The sequence below is a fragment of the Argentina anserina genome, chromosome 4 (assembly GCF_933775445.1).
Source record: "Argentina anserina chromosome 4, drPotAnse1.1, whole genome shotgun sequence".
Taxonomy (NCBI): domain Eukaryota; kingdom Viridiplantae; phylum Streptophyta; class Magnoliopsida; order Rosales; family Rosaceae; genus Argentina; species Argentina anserina.
In genome coordinates this window covers 15511995-15523098 of record NC_065875.1, presented here as the reverse complement: position 1 = coordinate 15523098, position 11104 = coordinate 15511995, and the positions used below count along the sequence as shown (strand labels likewise).

The 11104-nt window shown below is 38.3% G+C and overlaps 1 long non-coding RNA gene across 1 annotated transcript; it reads left to right on the top strand.

The window, feature by feature from the left end:
• Window positions 1-1944: 1944 nt before the first annotated feature.
• On the top strand, window positions 1945-7168 carry LOC126791224 (uncharacterized). Its single transcript, XR_007671801.1, has 3 exons — window positions 1945-2113; window positions 5708-5771; window positions 6933-7168. It is a non-coding gene; the product is annotated as an uncharacterized LOC126791224 (long non-coding RNA).
• The last annotated feature ends 3936 nt before the right edge of the window (window positions 7169-11104 follow it).

Genomic DNA, 11104 nt, shown 5'->3' with positions numbered 1-11104 from the left:
AACTAGAAAGCTTGCTAATCCATGTATAATAACACTAAAGAGGCTTGCCGAATTGTAAGTTGGAGATAGCCAAATAGGAATTGTTGAATGAGCTGCTTATGCTCACCCAACTCAAACCAAGTTGAAGTTCTTAGCTGTGTTTTGATAGTGCTAAGGGCAATGAAGATTGCCCTCATAAAATTAAATGGTTTTCTTTTCATCCTATGGTTGGAAAGCACAAGGATCAGTGGCATTACCTTCTGCCTGTCAAAGGTAATGGGATTCTTTATTGCTTTTACTCTTAAAAACGAAACAAAAAAGCATGCTGGCTTAGTGGCTTAATCATGCAACCCAGATCTACCATCTCAAGTAAACCTTTTCAATCATATATTGATGAATAAAAACAATTAATGCTATTATCTGTTTTTGTTTGTAAAATTGAAAGGGACTAACACCACACATGCATACTATAGCTATATATGCATGCATTTTTTCTCTTGATGGATTGTGTCACGACCCCGAAATTTCAAGTGAAAAAAACTTGAAATCGAAGTTATGAAAAACTCTAAAATAATCTCAATCAGTTTGAAATCATCTTATAGTTACAGCGGATCGAACTGAGTTCAAAGTACGACTCAATCGATTTGATTATTACAAAACCAGTTTATAATTCAAATATTATAACAAATGGAAATGTAAAATCCGCTCAATCCTCACCAAAAATCGAATAATCAAACTTCGACAATCTTCAGTGAAAATCCTCCAATTCTGCTAATCCGCACCTACAGAACTATCCCTTACACCATCGAATAGGTACACTGGGATTGTAAACACAAACCCGGTAAGTTTTGCAGCTCGTATGAGTAAATCAACAGTATAATACACATAGTAAACAAAAGAATATACAAATGACATTTAAATATAAATGCACTCATAAGACACAGGACGGCCCATCTAGATGTCCAATAATATCTGTAAATATGTGTACTCATGAGACATTGGGTAACCCATCTGTTTACCCAAATTACATTTATAATACGGGTACTCATGAGAACCACGTACTCATCTGTTACCTCTCATGCAGTACGTCGTCCGATACTGGGCAACCTATATGTCACCCAATATCACAAAAATATGGGTACTCATGAGATCCAGGTAACCCATTTGTTACCCCTCATGCAGTACACCAGCAGACATACTAGAGCTCTAACTGAATCGTAACTGTCACCCGACTAAGGCTTGGTTCTGATACTGCCAACACATCCGAAGACAGGAAAAAAAAAACGTTTTAACATGACTTAAAGTTAAAACCACGTACAATACAATCCTCACATGTTATTGTACAGCAACCAAACGACTCTTGTTCAAATAAAATAAATATTGGTGCTAAAATAAAACCTCATTGGAAATAAGAATGTGACAGTATATAATATAGCAACTCATATATATGTTGTAATAACCCGAATTTTTAGAAACTAAATGTCGAGTATTTTCAAAGTGTTAAACTTGTGAAATTAATTCAAGACGACAATTGGAGGTTTGCGACATTTCGAAACGAAAACGAAAATGTTCTCGGATCGTTTAATTAGAAAACGTAACGTTACCGCAACGTATAGATCGACTTTTATTCCGTCGCTCGGTTGTGAAAACTTCCTTCACGAAAGTCGTAGAGCTCATCGATACGAATTCGTGGACATGTCATGCGTTCGAATCGGATATCGGACGCGAAAGTTATTAACGTCGGAAGTTCGTTTCCGATTTTGGAAATAGTATAAAAGGAAGGAGAGGAGATTAAAAATCAGAAAATCAGATTTTTTCTAAAAATCAGCTCGGGTACTGTTCACTCGAGCTCGGGTACTGTTCACCCGACCCAAAAACCTTCTCCGGCCGATTTTTCCACCATCCGACGTCGCCTCGTGTCGTGCCACCTATCAAAGTGACGGGCTCGACGAGCTCCATCTTTTGGGCTACGCCTTGCACTCCGGCGACAACCACACACGGTGTAGCAACCGCCGGAAGTTACTGCTGCGGCGGCGCCGCCTCCTCCGGCCACCATGGCTCGAGATTCTTGGGGGGTTTTGCTTGTCTCAGTCCCAGCAACATTCCCACAAAAGGAATCGAGCCAAATCGAAGTGTAAGTACCCGAATCAAAATTTCAATTTTCTAGGGTTTGAGAATAGTGCCGATTTTATGTTCTTCGTTGTTTGGACTGTTTAGACTCGGATTTAGACCTTGGTGTCAACTAGGAAGTTGTTGGAAATGTTGTTTAGGTTGTGGTGGTGAAATTTGGTGATGATTGGTGGCGGTCGGTGAACAGTAACGCCGAACGAATAGTAACTGTGAATAGTAACTCCGCATGAATAGTGATCTGTAACAGTAACTGTGAATAGTGATCTGTAACAGTAAATGTGAACAGTGGTGTGGTAAAACAGTACTATGAACAGTGTTTTGGTAAAACAGTAACTGTGAACAGTGATTAGTAATATGAACAAGAAATTGATGTTACGCATTGTCCTTGGGTGAGCAAGAAATATAAGGTGATGGAGAAATCTCAATGTGGCGATATGAATTAATTATTTGCTAGATGAGCATTTCAATGAGAACGCTGAGCTTCCAGGATTTAATTATTTTGGTGTTGGGGATTGGAACTTCACAATGCCACAGGTCCAAATGAGACGCAATGGTGGTGAAGTAACTCTATTGAAGGTAAGGTATGAGATGATCTTAGCTTAATGATGTTTTAACGATTTGGTCGTGACAAGTACCTTCTAACTGGTAAAGAAATGGTTGAGGACTAAATTTTCTTTTCAAGTGCAAGTGGCGTTAATGTTGGAGACTTAGAGGTTCTTTTCCTCTATGCATCAGATTGTTTATTGTTGGATAAGGAGAAGTTGACTGAAGTGTTCAACAAGGGATAAATTTTACAATAAAGAGTACTCAATTATATTACTGCTTGCAGAGAAGTTATTTTGGCCGAATGCGTTGGCCATGAGAGTTCTTAATGAAAGTAAAGAAACAACTGTTTAGAGTGGTGGTATAGCGATCATTTTGGGTTAGTTTTGAGGAGATGGTGTACCTAATCTCGGGTTCTGTTGAAGTAATTACTAAACTTATTAGTACTACAACGGTGGGAGAAACCAATATCTTAGATGATGCACTGGGGCATTTGTGTGGGACCGTATGTCATGCATTTGAGGCATGTATGAACCAGGGGGTAAAGTATATCTCAGTTGTGGTCGTGTTGGATTTTGCGCTGTAAAGTTCACCTAATTTTCATGTTCCACCGTTGTGAGATAAATACATTCTTTGTCTGAACCCCAAATTGTGGCATACCACTCATGGAAGCAAGAAGTTGTAATTAATTTTCGACGGTAAGTTTTTGGTGAGTGTGATGGGATGCGTGATGCGTCACTCTTGTGGTGGCGGTAGAGGTTCTCTACTGCCTTGTGCGTATATTAGTCGATTCTCTGGTGAAATTTTTGAGAGTAATTCTTAATCCAATGTGGTGTTCTGTGGTGGTTGTGAACTCAATGAGTTAAGATTTCTTTATCGTGTTGCCGATACAAATATGGTACTTGAGTGGGTATCATGCACGACAACTTTTTATGGTTATAATAAGATGATCATGAAAGGAGATTATTTTGTTGATTGGAAGGAATGGTAGGTTCGTTATTCTAGCAATGCATTGTGGTGAAGTCATGAAGGTATTGCGTGATAAAACACGTTTATTTGAAAACCACTATGTGTGATGAAAGTAGTAGGCATGTGTTAATAATCGATTTGACTCATGTTAGATGTTGAGAGTTTTGACAATGCTTAGTGGTAGGAGCTAACTCATGACGTGAGGATAGTCTGTCAAATCGCAAGAGAGTGGTGAACTAGACAAAAGAGGGCGTCGACGCCTCCATGCTGAAAACATCATTATGTTTTGGGAGGATGATTATATTTTGAGTAGCTCACATGCGACTATTATTGTTAGGACATGTGACAGATTGTCTGATGGAGGAAGTTTGAGGTAACGGAAGATAGGTTGAGAGCTTGTATGCTGGATTTTAAGATAGCTGTGAAATCATTTGAGATTGATTGAGTTCGCCTACAACGACAGTTACCATTCCAGCATCGGCATGGTACCCTATGAGGCACTTAAGGTAGACCATGTCGATCACCTATCTGTTGGGCCAAAGTTGGGTGTAGTGAGATTTAACAAGAAAGAAAAGTTGGCCGAGGTATGTTGGGCCTTTGAGATTCTCGAGAAGGTGGGAAAACTAGCCTTGCCTACTAGCATGTCGGACGTTCACAATGTCTTCTACATTTCCATGTTGAGGAAGTATGATCCTGATGTGTCGCATATGTGATCGATCATAACACCATTGAGGTGAAGGAAAATACCACTTTTGTTTTGAGCCGGTTTGTATTTTGAATAGATCCACAAAGAAGCTTTGGAGAAAGGAAGTGGAGCTAGTCAAGGTATTGTAGAGCCATCATGATGAAGGTGATGCATCATGGAAGCTAGGGTCGGATATGAAGACGAGATACCCACGGTTGTTTATTGAGTGAACTTGAATTTCGGGACGAAATTCCTTTTAAAGGGGGTAGAATGTAATAACCCAAATTTTTAGAAACTAAATGTCGAGTATTTTCAAAGTGTTAAACTTGTGAAATTAATTCAAGACGACAATTGGAGGTTTGCGACATTTCGAAACGAAAACGGAAACGTTCTCGGATCGTTTAATTAGAAAACGTAACGTTACCGCAACGTATAGATCGACTTTTATTCCGTCACTCGGTTGCGAAAACATCCTTCACGAAAGTCGTAGAGCTCATCGATACGAATTCGTGGACATGTCATGCATTCGAATCGGACGTCAGACGCGAAAGTTATTCACGTCGGAAGTTTGTTTCCGATTTAAATAGTATAAAAGGAAGGAAAAGAGATTAAAAATCAGAAAATCAGATTTTTTCTAAAAATCAGCTCGGGTACTGTTCACCCGACCCAAAAACCTTCTCCGACCGATTTCTCCACCATCCGACGTCGCCTCGTGTCGTGCCACCTATCAAACTGACGGGCTCGACGAGCTCCATCTTTTGGGCTACGCCTTGTACTCCGGCGACAACCACACACGGTGTAGCAACCGCCGAAAGTTACTGTTGTGGCGGCGGCGCCTCCTCCGGCCAGCATGGCTCGAGATTCTTGGGGATTTTGCTTGTCTCAGTCCCAGCAACATTCCCACAAAAGGAATCGAGCCAAATCGAAGTGTAAGTACCCGAATCAAAATTTCAATTTCTAGGGTTTGTGAATAGTGCCGATTTTATGTTCTTCGTTGTTTGGACTGTTTAGACTCGGATTTAGACCTTGGTGTCAACTAGGAATTTGTTGAAAATGTTGTTTAGGTTGTGGTGGTGAAATTTGGTGATGATTGGTGGCGGCCGGTGAACAGTAACGCCGAATGAATAGTAACTGTGAATAGTAACTCCACATGAATAGTGATATGTAACAGTAACTGTGAATAGTGATATGTAACAGTAAATGTGAACAGTGCGTGGTAAATCAGTACTATGAACAGTGTTTTGGTAAACCAGTAACTGTGAACAGTGGTTTAGTAAAAACAGTGATTAGTAACATGAACAGTGTTCCCGTGAACAATGTTTTATGAACAACATTTAGCTGTGCTGAACTCGTCACCTGATATTTTAAGTATCATTTTCTAAGCATTTATCGTGCTATTAGGTGACTGACAAAACGAGTGAGGAAATTACTTTCAGGGTCGTGGAAGTTGCACGCAGGAAAGAATGTGAGTAAAATCTCACATATTTACGAATCTACCCTTGCGGAGATTCAAGATTTTACAAGAGTTTTTAATATTGAATTACGACATGTATACGATATAGTGGATTATATATATATTGTATAAATAGTAATAAGTAAATATATATATAGTTTGCTATATTATATACTGTTATAAATTCATTGGAATTGGTCATTTCGATGACGAGAATTAAATATTGAGCATGTGATTTAATTTGTACAATATGAGATGTGATTATTGTACGTGGTTTTAACATGGTGTTTGTTAAAACATTTTGTCTTCGGACGAGTTTTGTTTTCGAATGAGTTTTGTCTTCGGACGTGTTTATGAAATATGACATGTATATGATATAATGGATTATATATATATTGTATAAATGATAAATATGTACATATATATATATAGTTTACTATATAATATACTGTTATGATTTTATCGTGATTTATGTCATTTTGATGACGAGATTTATATATCGAGCATGTGATTTTGATTTGTACAATATGATGTGAGATTATTGTACGTGATTTTAACATGGAGATTGTTAAAATGTTGATTTGTCTTCGGACTTGATTTTTGGTACAATATGATGTGAGATTATTGTACGTGATTTTAACATTGAGATTGTTAAAATGTTGATTTGTCTTCGGACTTGATTTGGTACAATATGATGTGAGATTATTGTACGTGTTGGCAAGTCGGAACCTATCCTTTGGCCGGGCGAAAGTTACGATACAGTTAGAGCTCTAGTCTGTCTGCCGTAGTACTGCATGTGAGGTAACGGGTGGTTATCTGCTCATGGGTACTCAGATTTTTTTGGATGTTGGGTAGCGGGTGGCTATCCAATATCGGCGGTGTATTACGAGAGGGGTAACAGATGTGTACCAGCGTTCTTGGTACCCGTATTATAAATGCATTTGGGTAACCAGAAGGGTTACTTAATTTCTCATGAGCGCTTTTTTTCATATTTCTTTGGGACAACCAGATGGGCCGTCCATTGACTCATGAGTGCATTTATATTTGTTTGATTTGTGGATTTTCGTATATATATATATTAATATGCGAGTTATATTTTCACTTTACTCATACGAGCTGTAAAGCTTACCGGGTTTGTGTTTACAATCCCGGTGCACCAATTCGATGGTGTAGTGGATAACTCCGCAGGTGTGGATTAGCGGGAATTGACGGACCGCTCAGAGGACTTGAAGTTATTTATCTCCAGCTTGTGTGAGGATTTTGTGTGACTATCTTGTGAGGTTGTTGTGAGGATTATACATTTCCATTTGTTATAATGTTGAATTATAATTTGGTTTGTAATAATCGGTTTGACTGAGTTGTATTTTGAACTCAGAGATGATCCGCTGTGGCATTTTAAATGATTTCAATTTCATTGAGATTGTTTGGTGTTTAACGACTTTGAAATTTTGAGTTTTTATGCTCATAATTTCGGGGTCGTTACATATGTATCGTATTTACCATTTATACACATACACAACCCACTATATCATATACATATCATATTTCAGTCTTTTAAATAAAACGTAAATATGAATCTCTGTCAAGGGTAGATTTGTCATAGTGAGATTTACTCACCTTATTTTCCTGAGCATAATTTCCATAATACCGAAAGCAAATCCTTCACTTGTTTTGTCGACCACCTAGTTGTATAATAAAGTGGTTAGAAACGTTACGTAAAACCTCAGATGCCGAATCAGTACTACTGTTTACTGTTCAGCAAATTACGGTTTTTACGTAATTACTTTTTACATTTAATGTAAAGAAATTAATTTTACATTTTTACTGTACAAAAATAACTTTTTTAACAAAAACTACTGTTCGAAAACACTGTTCACGAGCCACCCTCCGGCAGCCGCGCGTGGCGCTCACGCGTCGCCCACAATAACAGCGCGTGGGGCTCACGCGCCTCCTCCAGACGACGACCACCCAAGACCCACTCATTTCCTCTCCTCCTCCCTTCCACGGCCTAATTATGCCTCTACACCTCCCCACTCGCCCTCGCGCGCTGCCACAGATGGCGACACGTGCCACTCCACCACCTCCGGCTAAACCCATCAAAACGATACACATCCAACATGAAAAATGAAGATCATGAGGAGGAGATCACAACCGTACCTTCAGCTTGTCCAGAACCGGCCGGAAACTGCCGCAATCGCCGCCAGAATGTCTCGGATCGAGGAGAGGAGATCGGAGCCGCTGCACCTCGATTTGAGCCTCACCTCCGGTGGAATCTTGTCGAGGAGGAGGAGGGAGGGCTCGCAGTCATGTGCCTGAGCTCCTGTGACGTCGAGATCGACAGAGCCGATGTTGTGCTTCGTTGGCGCTGCTGGAGTTCCGCTGGTCGATGCGTCGTGGCCGTGCGGTTCCAATGACACCGGCGGTGTCGTGCATGGTGGTCGGTGGAGGGAGATCGCCGGTGAGAGGAGAGGCGAAGGGAGAGAGGCTGCAGGGTGAGAGAGAGAGAGAGAGAGAGAGATGGAGAGAGAGATGGAGAGAGAGATGGAGAGAGAGAGTTTCTTGTTTTGGAAACTAGGGTTTTCCAAAAATCTCATTTTATACCATTTTCAAAATCGGAAACCAACTTGAGTCGATTATAACTTCCACATACGATGTCCAATTAAGGTCTGTGACGTGTCCACGAACTCGTATCGACGAGCTCTACAACTTCCGTGAAAGAAGTTTTCAGAGACGAACGACATAGTAAAAGTTGACTCCCGAGTCCCGGAAACGTAACGTTTTTACATTTTAAATTTCCGAAGTCGGTTTTTGCTTCGTTTGACATCGACGAGAAAACGAAAAATGTGATTCATTAAATTGTCAAGTTAAATGACTTACACGAATTTTTACAACGCAAACCCGAAAAATCGGGGTATTACAGTTTGAGGCATCAGTGGAATGAGGATTAAATGTTGGCAGCTTGGCATGATAAGAAATGTTCTCTAATTTTGGTTATTTTGTATTACATTTTACTTTGGTACAAAATGTTTCAGGGAGAGGATGAGTTGTTGGATTAGAGTATGGAAATTTATAATATAATTAAGCATATGAGAAGAAAACAAACTTTGCAGGATGATGAGAATGATTTGGTTCATTGCACGTTCACTAGGCTTCTATGTAGATTCAATCGTTGTCATTAGCAAAATAATGCAGGCATTTCTCCATAGGGTCTCAAGCAACAAGGGAGGCACTTGTTCATGAGTTTAAACTTATAATTATTCCTTACATATATATATATATATATATATATATATATATCTCGCTGCCATAGATGTGAATGTTCATTTTTAGTGCTGATATAAGAACATGGAACTAATGGAAGTGTCCTTTCAACACTTTTACTAATTCCAACTAATTAGTTTACACTAGCAACTTACCATATATATGTTTGCAGAAAGTATCATGTGATATTGTGATGATTCTGAATTCCTGATTCTACCTACTGTTATGTTAATAAGTATTAGAAGTAGTATTCAAAAAAAGAAAAAGAAAGTATCAGATTTAGATTGTATGGGTAGGAGTTGCTTCCAGTAAGTACTATTAAATCCATGTGTAGAGATCAGTTGATCCTGTATTTTCATCCCGACTCTTTCATGACTGATCTGATTAGATTACTCTGATATATGAACCAAACTAAATAATAATGAGCATTATTTTAAACAGCATTATTCACTATTCAGGCCTTGTCCAAGTTCTAGTTCTCGTGAAACGGATTAAGCTAATTTCCAGTAACTCATCGGTCAGTACTGTGTAGTAAATCATTTTTATAGGAGTTGGTCTGCTTATTACCTGGTTGAAATCAATGTAATTTATATTGTATGCAAGGAACCTGAATTTCTATTTGGTAATTAAAGCCAAAAAGCATCTATATATTTTCCTCCAATTGGTTAGTTTACCTGCCAATCAGTCATGTGTCTGTAGTGAGAATTGTGTTACAAGTGCTGCATGCTTTTTGATTTTGTGTATTAACTAATTTTTGGAATAGATTGTATGACAAAAATTTGCTTGCAAAAATCTTTCTTAGCACTGTCATCTTGAATGTGGCAGGAGTGGTCTAGTTAGTAATCTTTAATGAACCCAAATAATTACTATACTATAAGCTTTATCACACAAATTGGTTCGTCTTCAGTATGATTAGCAATTAAGGCCTGATCCAACTTCGAGTTATACAAGCATTAGATGTAGCATCTCAGTAACTAGGAATTACTATGTCTTCATCTGTCATTACTTAGCTATCTACTGTGCATGGTAAGATTCTTGACTTGATCACTAATTTAATTAGAATTCTTTACTTTAATCACACTTCTCATTATCAAACAGAGAAATTGAGTTTAAAAGAAATTTAATAGAGTTTGATGATGAAATGTTCCTATTGTGGCATGGAGACGATGAGTACTAGAGTGTGATAAATAGATGAAATTCTTGCTTCACCTCGTTCTGCTTATCATTTAAGGGTCGAGAGATTTGATCATCTGACCTAAGTTGCATTCTGCACTTTTAGAAGGACATAAGGAGTTGGAACATAAAATGTTCAAGCATTAGAAGCTTGAGTGAAAACAAGCAGAATCATGGTAGTCCTTATTCCACTTCAAAGGGTTATAGGTTCAATCCAGGTGATATAGAAAACAAATGCAAGGCATTTGTCAATAAAGTTCAGCCATGACTAGTGGATCGAGATTCCCCAAACAGGTTAGTTCATGTCCATTTGTCTGCTGTTTACATAACATTCTATTTATGAGTTGCTAACTGTTGTTACCCCAAACACAGATATAAGAGCCGAGTACCATGAATGAAAAGTGCTTGCAAGACCATGAGGTGTGACTTCTCCTTAGCTCAATCTATGTCTTAAGTTAAATTCCAATTTTGAATACTATTTCTTGCACCCCTTGGTTTTTTTGGACAACATACTAGTCACTTTTCCAAGTTTTAGTAATTCGACATGCAGTTTAGTCATTCATGTTTCAATTTCAACTGATCACTATTATACTTTTAAATTTTAAACAATTTGATTATTCTGTTAAGTCTCCATCCAATTGCATTGTTATTATTTTTTATGGCGCGTGAACAGTGTTTTCGAACAGTAGTTTTTGTAAAAAAAAAGTAATCTTTTTGGTTTTTTTTTTTTTTTCTTTAATTTTACTGTACTCCAATACTCATGGGTTTATTTGGGAATGGCATTGCAAGGAGCTTTTTTGTAATGATGTTAATCTTCCTCAGATTGTATTTGGCATTGCTGGTTTCATGAAAATTATGTCCCATAAAAAATAAAAATAAAGTCTGCAGCATAAACCGCAAAATTTTTGTCT